Source organism: Borostomias antarcticus (assembly GCF_949987555.1).
Source record: "Borostomias antarcticus genome assembly, contig: scaffold_49, whole genome shotgun sequence".
In the NCBI taxonomy this organism is placed as follows: Eukaryota; Metazoa; Chordata; class Actinopteri; order Stomiiformes; family Stomiidae; genus Borostomias; species Borostomias antarcticus.
In genome coordinates, this window is record NW_028175773.1 from 2022147 (window position 1) to 2044281 (window position 22135).

The window sequence follows — 22135 nt, forward strand, 5'->3', positions numbered from 1 at the left end:
CCTTTTATACCCTTCCTGGACGATGAAGATGTTCCTGCACATGAAGATCACAATCTGGCTGCTGTGTAGGAACATTTTCATTGGCTGCTGTGTAGGAACATCCTCAATGGCTGCTGTGTAGGAATATCTTCATTGGCTGCTGTGTAGGAACAGTCTCATTGGCTGCTGTGTCTATCTATCTATCTATCTATCTATCTATCTATCTATCTATCTATCTATCTATCTATCTATCTATCTATCTATCTATCTATCTATCTATATGTCTCTATCTCTATCTATCTATCTAGTGACTCTCAGGGCGGCGCGGCCCCCTTTTATACTCTTCCTGGACGATGAAGATGTTCCTGCACATGAAGATGTTCCTACACAGCAGCCATTGAGGATGTTCCTACACAGCAGCCAATGAAAATGTTCCTACACAGCAGCCAGATTGTGACATCACAGAGCATCCCTGTGATGTCACAATCTGGCTGCTGTGTAAGAACATTTTCATTGGCTGCTGTGTAGGAACATCCTCAATGGCTGCTGTGTAGGAACATCTTCATTGGCTGCTGTGAAGGAACAGTCTCATTGGCTGCTGTGTCTATCAATCTATCTATCTATCTATCTATCTATCTATCTATCTATCTATCTATCTATCTATCTATCTATCTATCTATCTATCTATCTATCTATCTATCTATCTATCTATCTATCTATCTATCTATCTATCTATATGTCTCTATCTCTATCTATCTATCTAGTGACTCTCAGGGCGGCGCGGCCCCCTTTTATACCCTTCCTGGACGATGAAGATGTTCCTGCACATGAAGATGTTCCTACACAGCAGCCATTGAGGATGTTCCTACACAGCAGCCAATGAAAATGTTCCTACACAGCAGCCAGATTGTGACATCACAGAGCATCCCTGTGTTGTCACAATCTGGCTGCTGTGTAGGAACATTTTCATTGGCTGCTGTGTAGGAACATCCTCAATGGCTGCTGTGTAGGAATATCTTCATTGGCTGCTGTGTAGGAACAGTCTCATTGGCTGCTGTGTCTATCTATCTATCTATCTATCTATCTATCTATCTATCTATCTATCTATCTATCTATCTATCTATCTATCTATCTATCTATATGTCTCTATCTCTATCTATCTATCTAGTGACTCTCAGGGCGGCGCGGCCCCCTTTTATACCCTTCCTGGACGATGAAGATGTTCCTGCACATGAAGATGTTCCTACACAGCAGCCATTGAGGATGTTCCTACACAGCAGCCAATGAAAATGTTCCTACACAGCAGCCAGATTGTGACATCACAGAGCATCCCTGTGATGTCACAATCTGGCTGCTGTGTAAGAACATTTTCATTGGCTGCTGTGTAGGAACATCCTCAATGGCTGCTGTGTAGGAACATCTAAATTGGCTGCTGTGTAGGAACAGTCTCATTGGCTGCTGTGTCTATCAATCTATCTATCTATCTATCTATCTATCTATCTATCTATCTATCTATCTATCTATCTATCTATCTATCTATCTATCTATCTATCTATCTATCTATCTATCTATCTATCTATCTATCTATCTATCTATCTATATGTCTCTATCTCTATCTATCTATCTAGTGACTCTCAGGGCGGCGCGGCCCCCTTTTATACCCTTCCTGGACGATGAAGATGTTCCTGCATATGAAGATGTTCCTACACAGCAGCCATTGAGGATGTTTCTACACAGCAGCCAATGAAAATGTTCCTACACAGCAGCCAGATTGTGACATCACAGAGCATCCCTGTGATGTCACAATCTGGCTGCTGTGTAAGAACATTTTCATTGGCTGCTGTGTAGGAACATCCTCAATGGCTGATATGTAGGAACATCTTCATTGGCTGCTGTGTAGGAACAGTCTCATTGGCTGCTGTGTCTATCTATCTATCTATCTATCTATCTATCTATCTATCTATCTATCTATCTATCTATCTATCTATCTATCTATCTATCTATCTATATGTCTCTATCTCTATCTATCTATCTAGTGACTCTCAGGGCGGCGCGGCCCCCTTTTATACCCTTCCTGGACGATGAAGATGTTCCTGCACATGAAGATGTTCCTACACAGCAGCCATTGAGGATGTTCCTACACAGCAGCCAATGAAAATGTTCCTACACAGCAGCCAGATTGTGACATCACAGAGCATCCCTGTGATGTCACAATCTGGCTGCTGTGTAAGAACATTTTCATTGGCTGCTGTGTAGGAACATCCTCAATGGCTGATATGTAGGAACATCTTCATTGGCTGCTGTGTAGGAACAGTCTCATTGGCTGCTGTGTCTATCTATCTATCTATCTATCTATCTATCTATCTATCTATCTATCTATCTATCTATCTATCTATCTATCTATATGTCTCTATCTCTATCTATCTATCTAGTGACTCTCAGGGCGGCGCGGCCCCCTTTTATACCCTTCCTGGACGATGAAGATGTTCCTGCACATGAAAATGTTCCTACACAGCAGCCAGATTGTGACATCACAGAGCATCCCTGTGATGTCACAATCTGGCTGCTGTGTAAGAACATTTTCATTGGCTGCTGTGTAGGAACATCCTCAATGGCTGCTGTGTAGGAACATCTTCATTGGCTGCTGTGTAGGAACAGTCTCATTGGCTGCTGTGTCTATCAATCTATCTATCTATCTATCTATCTATCTATCTATCTATCTATCTATCTATCTATCTATCTATCTATCTATCTATCTATCTATCTATCTATCTATCTATCTATCTATCTATATGTCTCTATCTCTATCTATCTATCTAGTGACTCTCAGGGCGGCGCGGCCCCCTTTTATACCCTTCCTGGACGATGAAGATGTTCCTGCATATGAAGATGTTCCTACACAGCAGCCATTGAGGATGTTCCTACACAGCAGCCAATGAAAATGTTCCTACACAGCAGCCAGATTGTGACATCACAGAGCATCCCTGTGATGTCACAATCTGGCTGCTGTGTAGGAACATTTTCATTGGCTGCTGTGTAGGAACATCCTCAATGGCTGCTGTGTAGGAATATCTTCATTGGCTGCTGTGTAGGAACAGTCTCATTGGCTGCTGTGTCTATCTATCTATCTATCTATCTATCTATCTATCTATCTATCTATCTATCTATCTATCTATCTATCTATCTATCTATCTATATGTCTCTATCTCTATCTATCTATCTAGTGACTCTCAGGGCGGCGCGGCCCCCTTTTATACCCTTCCTGGACGATGAAGATGTTCCTGCACATGAAGATGTTCCTACACAGCAGCCAGATTGTGACATCACAGAGCATCCCTGTGATGTCACAATCTGGCTGCTGTGTAAGAACATTTTCATTGGCTGCTGTGTAGGAACATCCTCAATGGCTGCTGTGTTGGAACATCTTCATTGGCTGCTGTGTAGGAACAGTCTCATTGGCTGCTGTGTCTATCTATCTATCTATCTATCTATCTATCTATCTATCTATCTATCTATCTATCTATCTATCTATCTATCTATCTATCTATCTATCTATCTATCTATCTATCTATCTATCTATCTATCTATCTATATGTCTCTATCTCTATCTATCTATCTAGTGACTCTCAGGGCGGCGCGGCCCCCTTTTATACCCTTCCTGGACGATGAAGATGTTCCTGCACATGAAGATGTTCCTACACAGCAGCCATTGAGGATGTTCCTACACAGCAGCCAATGAAAATGTTCCTACACAGCAGCCAGATTGTGACATCACAGAGCATCCCTGTGATGTCACAATCTGGCTGCTGTGTAAGAACATTTTCATTGGCTGCTGTGTAGGAACATCCTCAATGGCTGCTATGTAGGAACATCTTCATTGGCTGCTGTGTAGGAACAGTCTCATTGGCTGCTGTGTCTATCTATCCATCTATCTATCTATCTATCTATCTATCTATCTATCTATCTATCTATCTATCTATCTATCTATCTATCTATCTATCTATCTATCTATCTATCTATCTATCTATCTATCTATCTATCTATCTATATGTCTCTATCTCTATCTATCTATCTAGTGACTCTCAGGGCGGCGCGGCCCCCTTTTATACCCTTCCTGGACGATGAAGATGTTCCTGCACATGAAGATGTTCCTACACAGCAGCCATTGAGGATGTTCCTACACAGCAGCCAATGAAAATGTTCCTACACAGCAGCCAGATTGTGACATCACAGAGCATCCCTGTGTTGTCACAATCTGGCTGCTGTGTAGGAACATTTTCATTGGCTGCTGTGTAGGAACATCCTCAATGGCTGCTGTGTAGGAATATCTTCATTGGCTGCTGTGTAGGAACAGTCTCATTGGCTGCTGTGTCTATCTATCTATCTATCTATCTATCTATCTATCTATCTATCTATCTATCTATCTATCTATCTATCTATCTATCTATCTATCTATCTATCTATCTATCTATCTATCTATCTATCTATCTATATGTCTCTATCTCTATCTATCTATCTAGTGACTCTCAGGGCGGCGCGGCCCCCTTTTATACCCTTCCTGGACGATGAAGATGTTCCTGCACATGAAGATGTTCCTACACAGCAGCCATTGAGGATGTTCCTACACAGCAGCCAATGAAAATGTTCCTACACAGCAGCCAGATTGTGACATCACAGAGCATCCCTGTGATGTCACAATCTGGCTGCTGTGTAAGAACATTTTCATTGGCTGCTGTGTAGGAACATCCTCAATGGCTGCTGTGTAGGAACATCTAAATTGGCTGCTGTGTAGGAACAGTCTCATTGGCTGCTGTGTCTATCAATCTATCTATCTATCTATCTATCTATCTATCTATCTATCTATCTATCTATCTATCTATCTATCTATCTATCTATCTATATGTCTCTATCTCTATCTATCTATCTAGTGACTCTCAGGGCGGCGCGGCCCCCTTTTATACCCTTCCTGGACGATGAAGATGTTCCTGCATATGAAGATGTTCCTACACAGCAGCCATTGAGGATGTTTCTACACAGCAGCCAATGAAAATGTTCCTACACAGCAGCCAGATTGTGACATCACAGAGCATCCCTGTGATGTCACAATCTGGCTGCTGTGTAAGAACATTTTCATTGGCTGCTGTGTAGGAACATCCTCAATGGCTGATATGTAGGAACATCTTCATTGGCTGCTGTGTAGGAACAGTCTCATTGGCTGCTGTGTCTATCTATCTATCTATCTATCTATCTATCTATCTATCTATCTATCTATCTATCTATCTATCTATCTATCTATCTATCTATCTATCTATCTATCTATCTATCTATATGTCTCTATCTCTATCTATCTATCTAGTGACTCTCAGGGCGGCGCGGCCCCCTTTTATACCCTTCCTGGACGATGAAGATGTTCCTGCACATGAAGATGTTCCTACACAGCAGCCATTGAGGATGTTCCTACACAGCAGCCAATGAAAATGTTCCTACACAGCAGCCAGATTGTGACATCACAGAGCATCCCTGTGATGTCACAATCTGGCTGCTGTGTAAGAACATTTTCATTGGCTGCTGTGTAGGAACATCCTCAATGGCTGATATGTAGGAACATCTTCATTGGCTGCTGTGTAGGAACAGTCTCATTGGCTGCTGTGTCTATCTATCTATCTATCTATCTATCTATCTATCTATCTATCTATCTATCTATCTATCTATCTATCTATCTATCTATCTATCTATCTATCTATCTATCTATCTATATGTCTCTATCTCTATCTATCTATCTAGTGACTCTCAGGGCGGCGCGGCCCCCTTTTATACCCTTCCTGGACGATGAAGATGTTCCTGCACATGAAGATGTTCCTACACAGCAGCCAGATTGTGACATCACAGAGCTTCCCTGTGATGTCACAATCTGGCTGCTGTGTAAGAACATTTTCATTGGCTGCTGTGTAGGAACATCCTCAATGGCTGCTGTGTTGGAACATCTTCATTGGCTGCTGTGTAGGAACAGTCTCATTGGCTGCTGTGTCTATCTATCTATCTATCTATCTATCTATCTATCTATCTATCTATCTATCTATCTATCTATCTATCTATATGTCTCTATCTCTATCTATCTATCTAGTGACTCTCAGGGCGGCGCGGCCCCCTTTTATACCCTTCCTGGACGATGAAGATGTTCCTGCACATGAAGATGTTCCTACACAGCAGCCATTGAGGATGTTCCTACACAGCAGCCAATGAAAATGTTCCTACACAGCAGCCAGATTGTGACATCACAGAGCATCCCTGTGATGTCACAATCTGGCTGCTGTGTAAGAACATTTTCATTGGCTGCTGTGTAGGAATATCCTCAATGGCTGCTGTGTAGGAACATCTTCATTGGCTGCTGTGTAGGAACAGTCTCATTGGCTGCTGTGTCTATCTATCTATCTATCTATCTATCTATCCATCTATCTATCTATCTATCTATCTATCTATCTATCTATCTATCTATCTATCTATCTATCTATCTATCTATCTATCTATCTATATGTCTCTATCTCTATCTATCTATCTAGTGACTCTCAGGGCGGCGCGGCCCCCTTTTATACCCTTCCTGGACGATGAAGATGTTCCTGCACATGAAGATGTTCCTACACAGCAGCCAGATTGTGACATCACAGAGCATCCCTGTGATGTCACAATCTGGCTGCTGTGTAAGAACATTTTCATTGGCTGCTGTGTAGGAACATCCTCAATGGCTGCTGTGTAGGAACATCTTCATTGGCTGCTGTGTAGGAACAGTCTCATTGGCTGCTGTGTCTATCAATCTATCTATCTATCTATCTATCTATCTATCTATCTATCTATCTATCTATCTATCTATATGTCTCTATCTCTATCTATCTATCTAGTGACTCTCAGGGCGGCGCGGCCCCCTTTTATACCCTTCCTGGACGATGAAGATGTTCCTGCATATGAAGATGTTCCTACACAGCAGCCATTGAGGATGTTCCTACACAGCAGCCAATGAAAATGTTCCTACACAGCAGCCAGATTGTGACATCACAGAGCATCCCTGTGATGTCACAATCTGGCTGCTGTGTAGGAACATTTTCATTGGCTGCTGTGTAGGAACATCCTCAATGGCTGCTGTGTAGGAATATCTTCATTGGCTGCTGTGTAGGAACAGTCTCATTGGCTGCTGTGTCTATCTATCTATCTATCTATCTATCTATCTATCTATCTATCTATCTATCTATCTATCTATCTATCTATCTATCTATCTATCTATCTATCTATCTATCTATCTATCTATATGTCTCTATCTCTATCTATCTATCTAGTGACTCTCAGGGCGGCGCGGCCCCCTTTTATACCCTTCCTGGACGATGAAGATGTTCCTGCACATGAAGATGTTCCTACACAGCAGCCAGATTGTGACATCACAGAGCATCCCTGTGATGTCACAATCTGGCTGCTGTGTAAGAACATTTTCATTGGCTGCTGTGTAGGAACATCCTCAATGGCTGCTGTTTTGGAACATCTTCATTGGCTGCTGTGTAGGAACAGTCTCATTGGCTGCTGTGTCTATCTATCTATCTATCTATCTATCTATCTATCTATCTATCTATCTATCTATCTATATGTCTCTATCTCTATCTATCTATCTAGTGACTCTCAGGGCGGCGCGGCCCCCTTTTATACCCTTCCTGGACGATGAAGATGTTCCTGCACATGAAGATGTTCCTACACAGCAGCCAGATTGTGACATCACAGAGCTTCCCTGTGATGTCACAATCTGGCTGCTGTGTAAGAACATTTTCATTGGCTGCTGTGTAGGAACATCCTCAATGGCTGCTGTGTTGGAACATCTTCATTGGCTGCTGTGTAGGAACAGTCTCATTGGCTGCTGTGTCTATCTATCTATCTATCTATCTATCTATCTATCTATCTATCTATATGTCTCTATCTCTATCTATCTATCTAGTGACTCTCAGGGCGGCGCGGCCCCCTTTTATACCCTTCCTGGACGATGAAGATGTTCCTGCACATGAAGATGTTCCTACACAGCAGCCATTGAGGATGTTCCTACACAGCAGCCAATGAAAATGTTCCTACACAGCAGCCAGATTGTGACATCACAGAGCATCCCTGTGATGTCACAATCTGGCTGCTGTGTAAGAACATTTTCATTGGCTGCTGTGTAGGAATATCCTCAATGGCTGCTGTGTAGGAACATCTTCATTGGCTGCTGTGTAGGAACAGTCTCATTGGCTGCTGTGTCTATCTATCTATCTATCTATCTATCTATCTATCTATCTATCTATCTATCTATCTATCTATCCATCTATCTATCTATCTATCTATCTATCTATCTATCTATCTATCTATCTATCTATCTATCTATATGTCTCTATCTCTATCTATCTATCTAGTGACTCTCAGGGCGGCGCGGCCCCCTTTTATACCCTTCCTGGACGATGAAGATGTTCCTGCACATGAAGATGTTCCTACACAGCAGCCAGATTGTGACATCACAGAGCATCCCTGTGATGTCACAATCTGGCTGCTGTGTAAGAACATTTTCATTGGCTGCTGTGTAGGAACATCCTCAATGGCTGCTGTGTAGGAACATCTTCATTGGCTGCTGTGTAGGAACAGTCTCATTGGCTGCTGTGTCTATCTATCCATCTATCTATCTATCTATCTATCTATCTATCTATCTATCTATCTATCTATCTATCTATCTATCTATCTATCTATCTATCTATCTATCTATATGTCTCTATCTCTATCTATCTATCTAGTGACTCTCAGGGCGGCGCGGCCCCCTTTTATACCCTTCCTGGACGATGAAGATGTTCCTGCACATGAAGATCACAATCTGGCTGCTGTGTAGGAACATTTTCATTGGCTGCTGTGTAGGAACATCCTCAATGGCTGCTGTGTAGGAATATCTTCATTGGCTGCTGTGTAGGAACAGTCTCATTGGCTGCTGTGTCTATCTATCTATCTATCTATCTATCTATCTATCTATCTATCTATCTATCTATCTATCTATCTATCTATCTATCTATCTATCTATCTATATGTCTCTATCTCTATCTATCTATCTAGTGACTCTCAGGGCGGCGCGGCCCCCTTTTATACTCTTCCTGGACGATGAAGATGTTCCTGCACATGAAGATGTTCCTACACAGCAGCCATTGAGGATGTTCCTACACAGCAGCCAATGAAAATGTTCCTACACAGCAGCCAGATTGTGACATCACAGAGCATCCCTGTGATGTCACAATCTGGCTGCTGTGTAAGAACATTTTCATTGGCTGCTGTGTAGGAACATCCTCAATGGCTGCTGTGTAGGAACATCTTCATTGGCTGCTGTGAAGGAACAGTCTCATTGGCTGCTGTGTCTATCAATCTATCTATCTATCTATCTATCTATCTATCTATCTATCTATCTATCTATCTATCTATCTATCTATCTATCTATCTATCTATCTATCTATCTATCTATCTATCTATCTATCTATCTATATGTCTCTATCTCTATCTATCTATCTAGTGACTCTCAGGGCGGCGCGGCCCCCTTTTATACCCTTCCTGGACGATGAAGATGTTCCTGCACATGAAGATGTTCCTACACAGCAGCCATTGAGGATGTTCCTACACAGCAGCCAATGAAAATGTTCCTACACAGCAGCCAGATTGTGACATCACAGAGCATCCCTGTGTTGTCACAATCTGGCTGCTGTGTAGGAACATTTTCATTGGCTGCTGTGTAGGAACATCCTCAATGGCTGCTGTGTAGGAATATCTTCATTGGCTGCTGTGTAGGAACAGTCTCATTGGCTGCTGTGTCTATCTATCTATCTATCTATCTATCTATCTATCTATCTATCTATCTATCTATCTATCTATCTATCTATCTATCTATCTATCTATCTATCTATCTATATGTCTCTATCTCTATCTATCTATCTAGTGACTCTCAGGGCGGCGCGGCCCCCTTTTATACCCTTCCTGGACGATGAAGATGTTCCTGCACATGAAGATGTTCCTACACAGCAGCCATTGAGGATGTTCCTACACAGCAGCCAATGAAAATGTTCCTACACAGCAGCCAGATTGTGACATCACAGAGCATCCCTGTGATGTCACAATCTGGCTGCTGTGTAAGAACATTTTCATTGGCTGCTGTGTAGGAACATCCTCAATGGCTGCTGTGTAGGAACATCTAAATTGGCTGCTGTGTAGGAACAGTCTCATTGGCTGCTGTGTCTATCAATCTATCTATCTATCTATCTATCTATCTATCTATCTATCTATCTATCTATCTATCTATCTATCTATCTATCTATCTATCTATCTATCTATCTATCTATCTATCTATCTATCTATCTATCTATATGTCTCTATCTCTATCTATCTATCTAGTGACTCTCAGGGCGGCGCGGCCCCCTTTTATACCCTTCCTGGACGATGAAGATGTTCCTGCATATGAAGATGTTCCTACACAGCAGCCATTGAGGATGTTTCTACACAGCAGCCAATGAAAATGTTCCTACACAGCAGCCAGATTGTGACATCACAGAGCATCCCTGTGATGTCACAATCTGGCTGCTGTGTAAGAACATTTTCATTGGCTGCTGTGTAGGAACATCCTCAATGGCTGATATGTAGGAACATCTTCATTGGCTGCTGTGTAGGAACAGTCTCATTGGCTGCTGTGTCTATCAATCTATCTATCTATCTATCTATCTATCTATCTATCTATCTATCTATCTATCTATCTATCTATCTATCTATCTATCTATCTATCTATCTATCTATCTATCTATCTATCTATCTATCTATCTATATGTCTCTATCTCTATCTATCTATCTAGTGACTCTCAGGGCGGCGCGGCCCCCTTTTATACCCTTCCTGGACGATGAAGATGTTCCTGCACATGAAGATGTTCCTACACAGCAGCCATTGAGGATGTTCCTACACAGCAGCCAATGAAAATGTTCCTACACAGCAGCCAGATTGTGACATCACAGAGCATCCCTGTGTTGTCACAATCTGGCTGCTGTGTAGGAACATTTTCATTGGCTGCTGTGTAGGAACATCCTCAATGGCTGCTGTGTAGGAATATCTTCATTGGCTGCTGTGTAGGAACAGTCTCATTGGCTGCTGTGTCTATCTATCTATCTATCTATCTATCTATCTATCTATCTATCTATCTATCTATCTATCTATCTATCTATCTATCTATCTATATGTCTCTATCTCTATCTATCTATCTAGTGACTCTCAGGGCGGCGCGGCCCCCTTTTATACCCTTCCTGGACGATGAAGATGTTCCTGCACATGAAGATGTTCCTACACAGCAGCCAGATTGTGACATCACAGAGCATCCCTGTGATGTCACAATCTGGCTGCTGTGTAAGAACATTTTCATTGGCTGCTGTGTAGGAACATCCTCAATGGCTGCTGTGTTGGAACATCTTCATTGGCTGCTGTGTAGGAACAGTCTCATTGGCTGCTGTGTCTATCTATCTATCTATCTATCTATCTATCTATCTATCTATCTATCTATCTATCTATCTATCTATCTATCTATCTATCTATCTATCTATCTATCTATATGTCTCTATCTCTATCTATCTATCTAGTGACTCTCAGGGCGGCGCGGCCCCCTTTTATACCCTTCCTGGACGATGAAGATGTTCCTGCACATGAAGATGTTCCTACACAGCAGCCATTGAGGATGTTCCTACACAGCAGCCAATGAAAATGTTCCTACACAGCAGCCAGATTGTGACATCACAGAGCATCCCTGTGATGTCACAATCTGGCTGCTGTGTAAGAACATTTTCATTGGCTGCTGTGTAGGAACATCCTCAATGGCTGCTATGTAGGAACATCTTCATTGGCTGCTGTGTAGGAACAGTCTCATTGGCTGCTGTGTCTATCTATCCATCTATCTATCTATCTATCTATCTATCTATCTATCTATCTATCTATCTATCTATCTATCTATCTATCTATCTATCTATATGTCTCTATCTCTATCTATCTATCTAGTGACTCTCAGGGCGGCGCGGCCCCCTTTTATACCCTTCCTGGACGATGAAGATGTTCCTGCACATGAAGATCACAATCTGGCTGCTGTGTAGGAACATTTTCATTGGCTGCTGTGTAGGAACATCCTCAATGGCTGCTGTGTAGGAATATCTTCATTGGCTGCTGTGTAGGAACAGTCTCATTGGCTGCTGTGTCTATCTATCTATCTATCTATCTATCTATCTATCTATCTATCTATCTATCTATCTATCTATCTATCTATCTATCTATCTATCTATCTATCTATCTATCTATATGTCTCTATCTCTATCTATCTATCTAGTGACTCTCAGGGCGGCGCGGCCCCCTTTTATACTCTTCCTGGACGATGAAGATGTTCCTGCACATGAAGATGTTCCTACACAGCAGCCATTGAGGATGTTCCTACACAGCAGCCAATGAAAATGTTCCTACACAGCAGCCAGATTGTGACATCACAGAGCATCCCTGTGATGTCACAATCTGGCTGCTGTGTAAGAACATTTTCATTGGCTGCTGTGTAGGAACATCCTCAATGGCTGCTGTGTAGGAACATCTTCATTGGCTGCTGTGAAGGAACAGTCTCATTGGCTGCTGTGTCTATCAATCTATCTATCTATCTATCTATCTATCTATCTATCTATCTATCTATCTATCTATCTATCTATCTATCTATCTATCTATCTATCTATCTATCTATCTATCTATCTATATGTCTCTATCTCTATCTATCTATCTATCTAGTGACTCTCAGGGCGGCGCGGCCCCCTTTTATACCCTTCCTGGACGATGAAGATGTTCCTGCACATGAAGATGTTCCTACACAGCAGCCATTGAGGATGTTCCTACACAGCAGCCAATGAAAATGTTCCTACACAGCAGCCAGATTGTGACATCACAGAGCATCCCTGTGTTGTCACAATCTGGCTGCTGTGTAGGAACATTTTCATTGGCTGCTGTGTAGGAACATCCTCAATGGCTGCTGTGTAGGAATATCTTCATTGGCTGCTGTGTAGGAACAGTCTCATTGGCTGCTGTGTCTATCTATCTATCTATCTATCTATCTATCTATCTATCTATCTATCTATCTATCTATCTATCTATCTATCTATCTATCTATCTATCTATCTATATGTCTCTATCTCTATCTATCTATCTAGTGACTCTCAGGGCGGCGCGGCCCCCTTTTATACCCTTCCTGGACGATGAAGATGTTCCTGCACATGAAGATGTTCCTACACAGCAGCCATTGAGGATGTTCCTACACAGCAGCCAATGAAAATGTTCCTACACAGCAGCCAGATTGTGACATCACAGAGCATCCCTGTGATGTCACAATCTGGCTGCTGTGTAAGAACATTTTCATTGGCTGCTGTGTAGGAACATCCTCAATGGCTGCTGTGTAGGAACATCTAAATTGGCTGCTGTGTAGGAACAGTCTCATTGGCTGCTGTGTCTATCAATCTATCTATCTATCTATCTATCTATCTATCTATCTATCTATCTATCTATCTATCTATCTATCTATCTATCTATCTATCTATCTATCTATCTATCTATCTATCTATCTATCTATCTATCTATATGTCTCTATCTCTATCTATCTATCTAGTGACTCTCAGGGCGGCGCGGCCCCCTTTTATACCCTTCCTGGACGATGAAGATGTTCCTGCATATGAAGATGTTCCTACACAGCAGCCATTGAGGATGTTTCTACACAGCAGCCAATGAAAATGTTCCTACACAGCAGCCAGATTGTGACATCACAGAGCATCCCTGTGATGTCACAATCTGGCTGCTGTGTAAGAACATTTTCATTGGCTGCTGTGTAGGAACATCCTCAATGGCTGATATGTAGGAACATCTTCATTGGCTGCTGTGTAGGAACAGTCTCATTGGCTGCTGTGTCTATCTATCTATCTATCTATCTATCTATCTATCTATCTATCTATCTATCTATCTATCTATCTATCTATCTATCTATCTATCTATCTATCTATCTATCTATCTATCTATCTATCTATCTATCTATCTATATGTCTCTATCTCTATCTATCTATCTAGTGACTCTCAGGGCGGCGCGGCCCCCTTTTATACCCTTCCTGGACGATGAAGATGTTCCTGCACATGAAGATGTTCCTACACAGCAGCCATTGAGGATGTTCCTACACAGCAGCCAATGAAAATGTTCCTACACAGCAGCCAGATTGTGACATCACAGAGCATCCCTGTGATGTCACAATCTGGCTGCTGTGTAAGAACATTTTCATTGGCTGCTGTGTAGGAACATCCTCAATGGCTGATATGTAGGAACATCTTCATTGGCTGCTGTGTAGGAACAGTCTCATTGGCTGCTGTGTCTATCTATCTATCTATCTATCTATCTATCTATCTATCTATCTATCTATCTATCTATCTATCTATCTATCTATCTATCTATATGTCTCTATCTCTATCTATCTATCTAGTGACTCTCAGGGCGGCGCGGCCCCCTTTTATACCCTTCCTGGACGATGAAGATGTTCCTGCACATGAAAATGTTCCTACACAGCAGCCAGATTGTGACATCACAGAGCATCCCTGTGATGTCACAATCTGGCTGCTGTGTAAGAACATTTTCATTGGCTGCTGTGTAGGAACATCCTCAATGGCTGCTGTGTAGGAACATCTTCATTGGCTGCTGTGTAGGAACAGTCTCATTGGCTGCTGTGTCTATCAATCTATCTATCTATCTATCTATCTATCTATCTATCTATCTATCTATCTATCTATCTATCTATCTATCTATCTATCTATCTATCTATCTATCTATATGTCTCTATCTCTATCTATCTATCTAGTGACTCTCAGGGCGGCGCGGCCCCCTTTTATACCCTTCCTGGACGATGAAGATGTTCCTGCATATGAAGATGTTCCTACACAGCAGCCATTGAGGATGTTCCTACACAGCAGCCAATGAAAATGTTCCTACACAGCAGCCAGATTGTGACATCACAGAGCATCCCTGTGATGTCACAATCTGGCTGCTGTGTAGGAACATTTTCATTGGCTGCTGTGTAGGAACATCCTCAATGGCTGCTGTGTAGGAATATCTTCATTGGCTGCTGTGTAGGAACAGTCTCATTGGCTGCTGTGTCTATCTATCTATCTATCTATCTATCTATCTATCTATCTATCTATCTATCTATCTATCTATCTATCTATCTATATGTCTCTATCTCTATCTATCTATCTAGTGACTCTCAGGGCGGCGCGGCCCCCTTTTATACCCTTCCTGGACGATGAAGATGTTCCTGCACATGAAGATGTTCCTACACAGCAGCCAGATTGTGACATCACAGAGCATCCCTGTGATGTCACAATCTGGCTGCTGTGTAAGAACATTTTCATTGGCTGCTGTGTAGGAACATCCTCAATGGCTGCTGTGTTGGAACATCTTCATTGGCTGCTGTGTAGGAACAGTCTCATTGGCTGCTGTGTCTATCTATCTATCTATCTATCTATCTATCTATCTATCTATCTATCTATCTATCTATCTATCTATCTATCTATCTATCTATCTATATGTCTCTATCTCTATCTATCTATCTAGTGACTCTCAGGGCGGCGCGGCCCCCTTTTATACCCTTCCTGGACGATGAAGATGTTCCTGCACATGAAGATGTTCCTACACAGCAGCCATTGAGGATGTTCCTACACAGCAGCCAATGAAAATGTTCCTACACAGCAGCCAGATTGTGACATCACAGAGCATCCCTGTGATGTCACAATCTGGCTGCTGTGTAAGAACATTTTCATTGGCTGCTGTGTAGGAACATCCTCAATGGCTGCTATGTAGGAACATCTTCATTGGCTGCTGTGTAGGAACAGTCTCATTGGCTGCTGTGTCTATCTATCCATCTATCTATCTATCTATCTATCTATCTATCTATCTATCTATCTATCTATCTATCTATCTATCTATCTATCTATCTATCTATCTATCTATCTATCTATCTATCTATCTATCTATCTATCTATCTATCTATATGTCTCTATCTCTATCTATCTATCTAGTGACTCTCAGGGCGGCGCGGCCCCCTTTTATACCCTTCCTGGACGATGAAGATGTTCCTGCACATGAAGATGTTCCTACACAGCAGCCATTGAGGATGTTCCTACACAGCAGCCAATGAAAATGTTCCTACACAGCAGCCAGATTGTGACATCACAGAGCATCCCTGTGTTGTCACAATCTGGCTGCTGTGTAGGAACATTTTCATTGGCTGCTGTGTAGGAACATCCTCAATGGCTGCTGTGTAGGAATATCTTCATTGGCTGCTGTGTAGGAACAGTCTCATTGGCTGCTGTGTCTATCTATCTATCTATCTATCTATCTATCTATCTATCTATCTATCTATCTATCTATCTATCTATCTATCTATCTATCTATCTATCTATCTATCTATCTATCTATCTATCTATCTATCTATCTATATGTCTCTATCTCTATCTATCTATCTAGTGACTCTCAGGGCGGCGCGGCCCCCTTTTATACCCTTCCTGGACGATGAAGATGTTCCTGCACATGAAGATGTTCCTACACAGCAGCCATTGAGGATGTTCCTACACAGCAGCCAATGAAAATGTTCCTACACAGCAGCCAGATTGTGACATCACAGAGCATCCCTGTGATGTCACAATCTGGCTGCTGTGTAAGAACATTTTCATTGGCTGCTGTGTAGGAACATCCTCAATGGCTGCTGTGTAGGAACATCTAAATTGGCTGCTGTGTAGGAACAGTCTCATTGGCTGCTGTGTCTATCAATCTATCTATCTATCTATCTATCTATCTATCTATCTATCTATCTATCTATCTATATGTCTCTATCTCTATCTATCTATCTAGTGACTCTCAGGGCGGCGCGGCCCCCTTTTATACCCTTCCTGGACGATGAAGATGTTCCTGCATATGAAGATGTTCCTACACAGCAGCCATTGAGGATGTTTCTACACAGCAGCCAATGAAAATGTTCCTACACAGCAGCCAGATTGTGACATCACAGAGCATCCCTGTGATGTCACAATCTGGCTGCTGTGTAAGAACATTTTCATTGGCTGCTGTGTAGGAACATCCTCAATGGCTGATATGTAGGAACATCTTCATTGGCTGCTGTGTAGGAACAGTCTCATTGGCTGCTGTGTCTATCTATCTATCTATCTATCTATCTATCTATCTATCTATCTATCTATCTATCTATCTATCTATCTATCTATCTATCTATCTATCTATCTATCTATATGTCTCTATCTCTATCTATCTATCTAGTGACTCTCAGGGCGGCGCGGCCCCCTTTTATACCCTTCCTGGACGATGAAGATGTTCCTGCACATGAAGATGTTCCTACACAGCAGCCATTGAGGATGTTCCTACACAGCAGCCAATGAAAATGTTCCTACACAGCAGCCAGATTGTGACATCACAGAGCATCCCTGTGATGTCACAATCTGGCTGCTGTGTAAGAACATTTTCATTGGCTGCTGTGTAGGAACATCCTCAATGGCTGATATGTAGGAACATCTTCATTGGCTGCTGTGTAGGAACAGTCTCATTGGCTGCTGTGTCTATCTATCTATCTATCTATCTATCTATCTATCTATCTATCTATCTATCTATCTATCTATCTATCTATCTATCTATCTATCTATCTATCTATCTATATGTCTCTATCTCTATCTATCTATCTAGTGACTCTCAGGGCGGCGCGGCCCCCTTTTATACCCTTCCTGGACGATGAAGATGTTCCTGCACATGAAGATGTTCCTACACAGCAGCCAGATTGTGACATCACAGAGCTTCCCTGTGATGTCACAATCTGGCTGCTGTGTAAGAACATTTTCATTGGCTGCTGTGTAGGAACATCCTCAATGGCTGCTGTGTTGGAACATCTTCATTGGCTGCTGTGTAGGAACAGTCTCATTGGCTGCTGTGTCTATCTATCTATCTATCTATCTATCTATCTATCTATCTATCTATCTATCTATCTATCTATCTATCTATCTATCTATCTATCTATCTATCTATATGTCTCTATCTCTATCTATCTATCTAGTGACTCTCAGGGCGGCGCGGCCCCCTTTTATACCCTTCCTGGACGATGAAGATGTTCCTGCACATGAAGATGTTCCTACACAGCAGCCATTGAGGATGTTCCTACACAGCAGCCAATGAAAATGTTCCTACACAGCAGCCAGATTGTGACATCACAGAGCATCCCTGTGATGTCACAATCTGGCTGCTGTGTAAGAACATTTTCATTGGCTGCTGTGTAGGAATATCCTCAATGGCTGCTGTGTAGGAACATCTTCATTGGCTGCTGTGTAGGAACAGTCTCATTGGCTGCTGTGTCTATCTATCTATCTATCTATCTATCTATCCATCTATCTATCTATCTATCTATCTATCTATCTATCTATCTATCTATCTATCTATCTATCTATCTATCTATCTATCTATCTATCTATCTATCTATCTATCTATATGTCTCTATCTCTATCTATCTATCTAGTGACTCTCAGGGCGGCGCGGCCCCCTTTTATACCCTTCCTGGACGATGAAGATGTTCCTGCACATGAAGATGTTCCTACACAGCAGCCAGATTGTGACATCACAGAGCATCCCTGTGATGTCACAATCTGGCTGCTGTGTAAGAACATTTTCATTGGCTGCTGTGTAGGAACATCCTCAATGGCTGCTGTGTAGGAACATCTTCATTGGCTGCTGTGTAGGAACAGTCTCATTGGCTGCTGTGTCTATCAATCTATCTATCTATCTATCTATCTATCTATCTATCTATCTATCTATCTATCTATCTATCTATCTATATGTCTCTATCTCTATCTATCTATCTAGTGACTCTCAGGGCGGCGCGGCCCCCTTTTATACCCTTCCTGGACGATGAAGATGTTCCTGCATATGAAGATGTTCCTACACAGCAGCCATTGAGGATGTTCCTACACAGCAGCCAATGAAAATGTTCCTACACAGCAGCCAGATTGTGACATCACAGAGCATCCCTGTGATGTCACAATCTGGCTGCTGTGTAGGAACATTTTCATTGGCTGCTGTGTAGGAACATCCTCAATGGCTGCTGTGTAGGAATATCTTCATTGGCTGCTGTGTAGGAACAGTCTCATTGGCTGCTGTGTCTATCTATCTATCTATCTATCTATCTATCTATCTATCTATCTATCTATCTATCTATCTATCTATCTATCTATCTATCTATCTATCTATCTATCTATCTATCTATCTATCTATATGTCTCTATCTCTATCTATCTATCTAGTGACTCTCAGGGCGGCGCGGCCCCCTTTTATACCCTTCCTGGACGATGAAGATGTTCCTGCACATGAAGATGTTCCTACACAGCAGCCAGATTGTGACATCACAGAGCATCCCTGTGATGTCACAATCTGGCTGCTGTGTAAGAACATTTTCATTGGCTGCTGTGTAGGAACATCCTCAATGGCTGCTGTTTTGGAACATCTTCATTGGCTGCTGTGTAGGAACAGTCTCATTGGCTGCTGTGTCTATCTATCTATCTATCTATCTATCTATCTATCTATCTATCTATCTATCTATCTATCTATATGTCTCTATCTCTATCTATCTATCTAGTGACTCTCAGGGCGGCGCGGCCCCCTTTTATACCCTTCCTGGACGATGAAGATGTTCCTGCACATGAAGATGTTCCTACACAGCAGCCAGATTGTGACATCACAGAGCTTCCCTGTGATGTCACAATCTGGCTGCTGTGTAAGAACATTTTCATTGGCTGCTGTGTAGGAACATCCTCAATGGCTGCTGTGTTGGAACATCTTCATTGGCTGCTGTGTAGGAACAGTCTCATTGGCTGCTGTGTCTATCTATCTATCTATCTATCTATCTATCTATCTATCTATCTATCTATATGTCTCTATCTCTATCTATCTATCTAGTGACTCTCAGGGCGGCGCGGCCCCCTTTTATACCCTTCCTGGACGATGAAGATGTTCCTGCACATGAAGATGTTCCTACACAGCAGCCATTGAGGATGTTCCTACACAGCAGCCAATGAAAATGTTCCTACACAGCAGCCAGATTGTGACATCACAGAGCATCCCTGTGATGTCACAATCTGGCTGCTGTGTAAGAACATTTTCATTGGCTGCTGTGTAGGAATATCCTCAATGGCTGCTGTGTAGGAACATCTTCATTGGCTGCTGTGTAGGAACAGTCTCATTGGCTGCTGTGTCTATCTATCTATCTATCTATCTATCTATCTATCTATCTATCTATCTATCTATCCATCTATCTATCTATCTATCTATCTATCTATCTATCTATCTATCTATCTATCTATCTATCTATATGTCTCTATCTCTATCTATCTATCTAGTGACTCTCAGGGCGGCGCGGCCCCCTTTTATACCCTTCCTGGACGATGAAGATGTTCCTGCACATGAAGATGTTCCTACACAGCAGCCAGATTGTGACATCACAGAGCATCCCTGTGATGTCACAATCTGGCTGCTGTGTAAGAACATTTTCATTGGCTGCTGTGTAGGAACATCCTCAATGGCTGCTGTGTAGGAACATCTTCATTGGCTGCTGTGTAGGAACAGTCTCATTGGCTGCTGTGTCTATCTATCCATCTATCTATCTATCTATCTATCTATCTATCTATCTATCTATCTATCTATCTATCTATCTATCTATCTATCTATCTATCTATCTATATGTCTCTATCTCTATCTATCTATCTAGTGACTCTCAGGGCGGCGCGGCCCCCTTTTATACCCTTCCTGGACGATGAAGATGTTCCTGCACATGAAGATCACAATCTGGCTGCTGTGTAGGAACATTTTCATTGGCTGCTGTGTAGGAACATCCTCAATGGCTGCTGTGTAGGAATATCTTCATTGGCTGCTGTGTAGGAACAGTCTCATTGGCTGCTGTGTCTATCTATCTATCTATCTATCTATCTATCTATCTATCTATCTATCTATCTATCTATCTATCTATCTATCTATCTATCTATCTATCTATCTATCTATATGTCTCTATCTCTATCTATCTATCTAGTGACTCTCAGGGCGGCGCGGCCCCCTTTTATACTCTTCCTGGACGATGAAGATGTTCCTGCACATGAAGATGTTCCTACACAGCAGCCATTGAGGATGTTCCTACACAGCAGCCAATGAAAATGTTCCTACACAGCAGCCAGATTGTGACATCACAGAGCATCCCTGTGATGTCACAATCTGGCTGCTGTGTAAGAACATTTTCATTGGCTGCTGTGTAGGAACATCCTCAATGGCTGCTGTGTAGGAACATCTTCATTGGCTGCTGTGAAGGAACAGTCTCATTGGCTGCTGTGTCTATCAATCTATCTATCTATCTATCTATCTATCTATCTATCTATCTATCTATCTATCTATCTATCTATCTATCTATCTATCTATCTATCTATCTATCTATCTATCTATCTATCTATATGTCTCTATCTCTATCTATCTATCTAGTGACTCTCAGGGCGGCGCGGCCCCCTTTTATACCCTTCCTGGACGATGAAGATGTTCCTGCACATGAAGATGTTCCTACACAGCAGCCATTGAGGATGTTCCTACACAGCAGCCAATGAAAATGTTCCTACACAGCAGCCAGATTGTGACATCACAGAGCATCCCTGTGTTGTCACAATCTGGCTGCTGTGTAGGAACATTTTCATTGGCTGCTGTGTAGGAACATCCTCAATGGCTGCTGTGTAGGAATATCTTCATTGGCTGCTGTGTAGGAACAGTCTCATTGGCTGCTGTGTCTATCTATCTATCTATCTATCTATCTATCTATCTATCTATCTATCTATCTATCTATCTATCTATCTATCTATCTATCTATCTATCTATCTATCTATCTATCTATCTATCTATCTATCTATCTATATGTCTCTATCTCTATCTATCTATCTAGTGACTCTCAGGGCGGCGCGGCCCCCTTTTATACCCTTCCTGGACGATGAAGATGTTCCTGCACATGAAGATGTTCCTACACAGCAG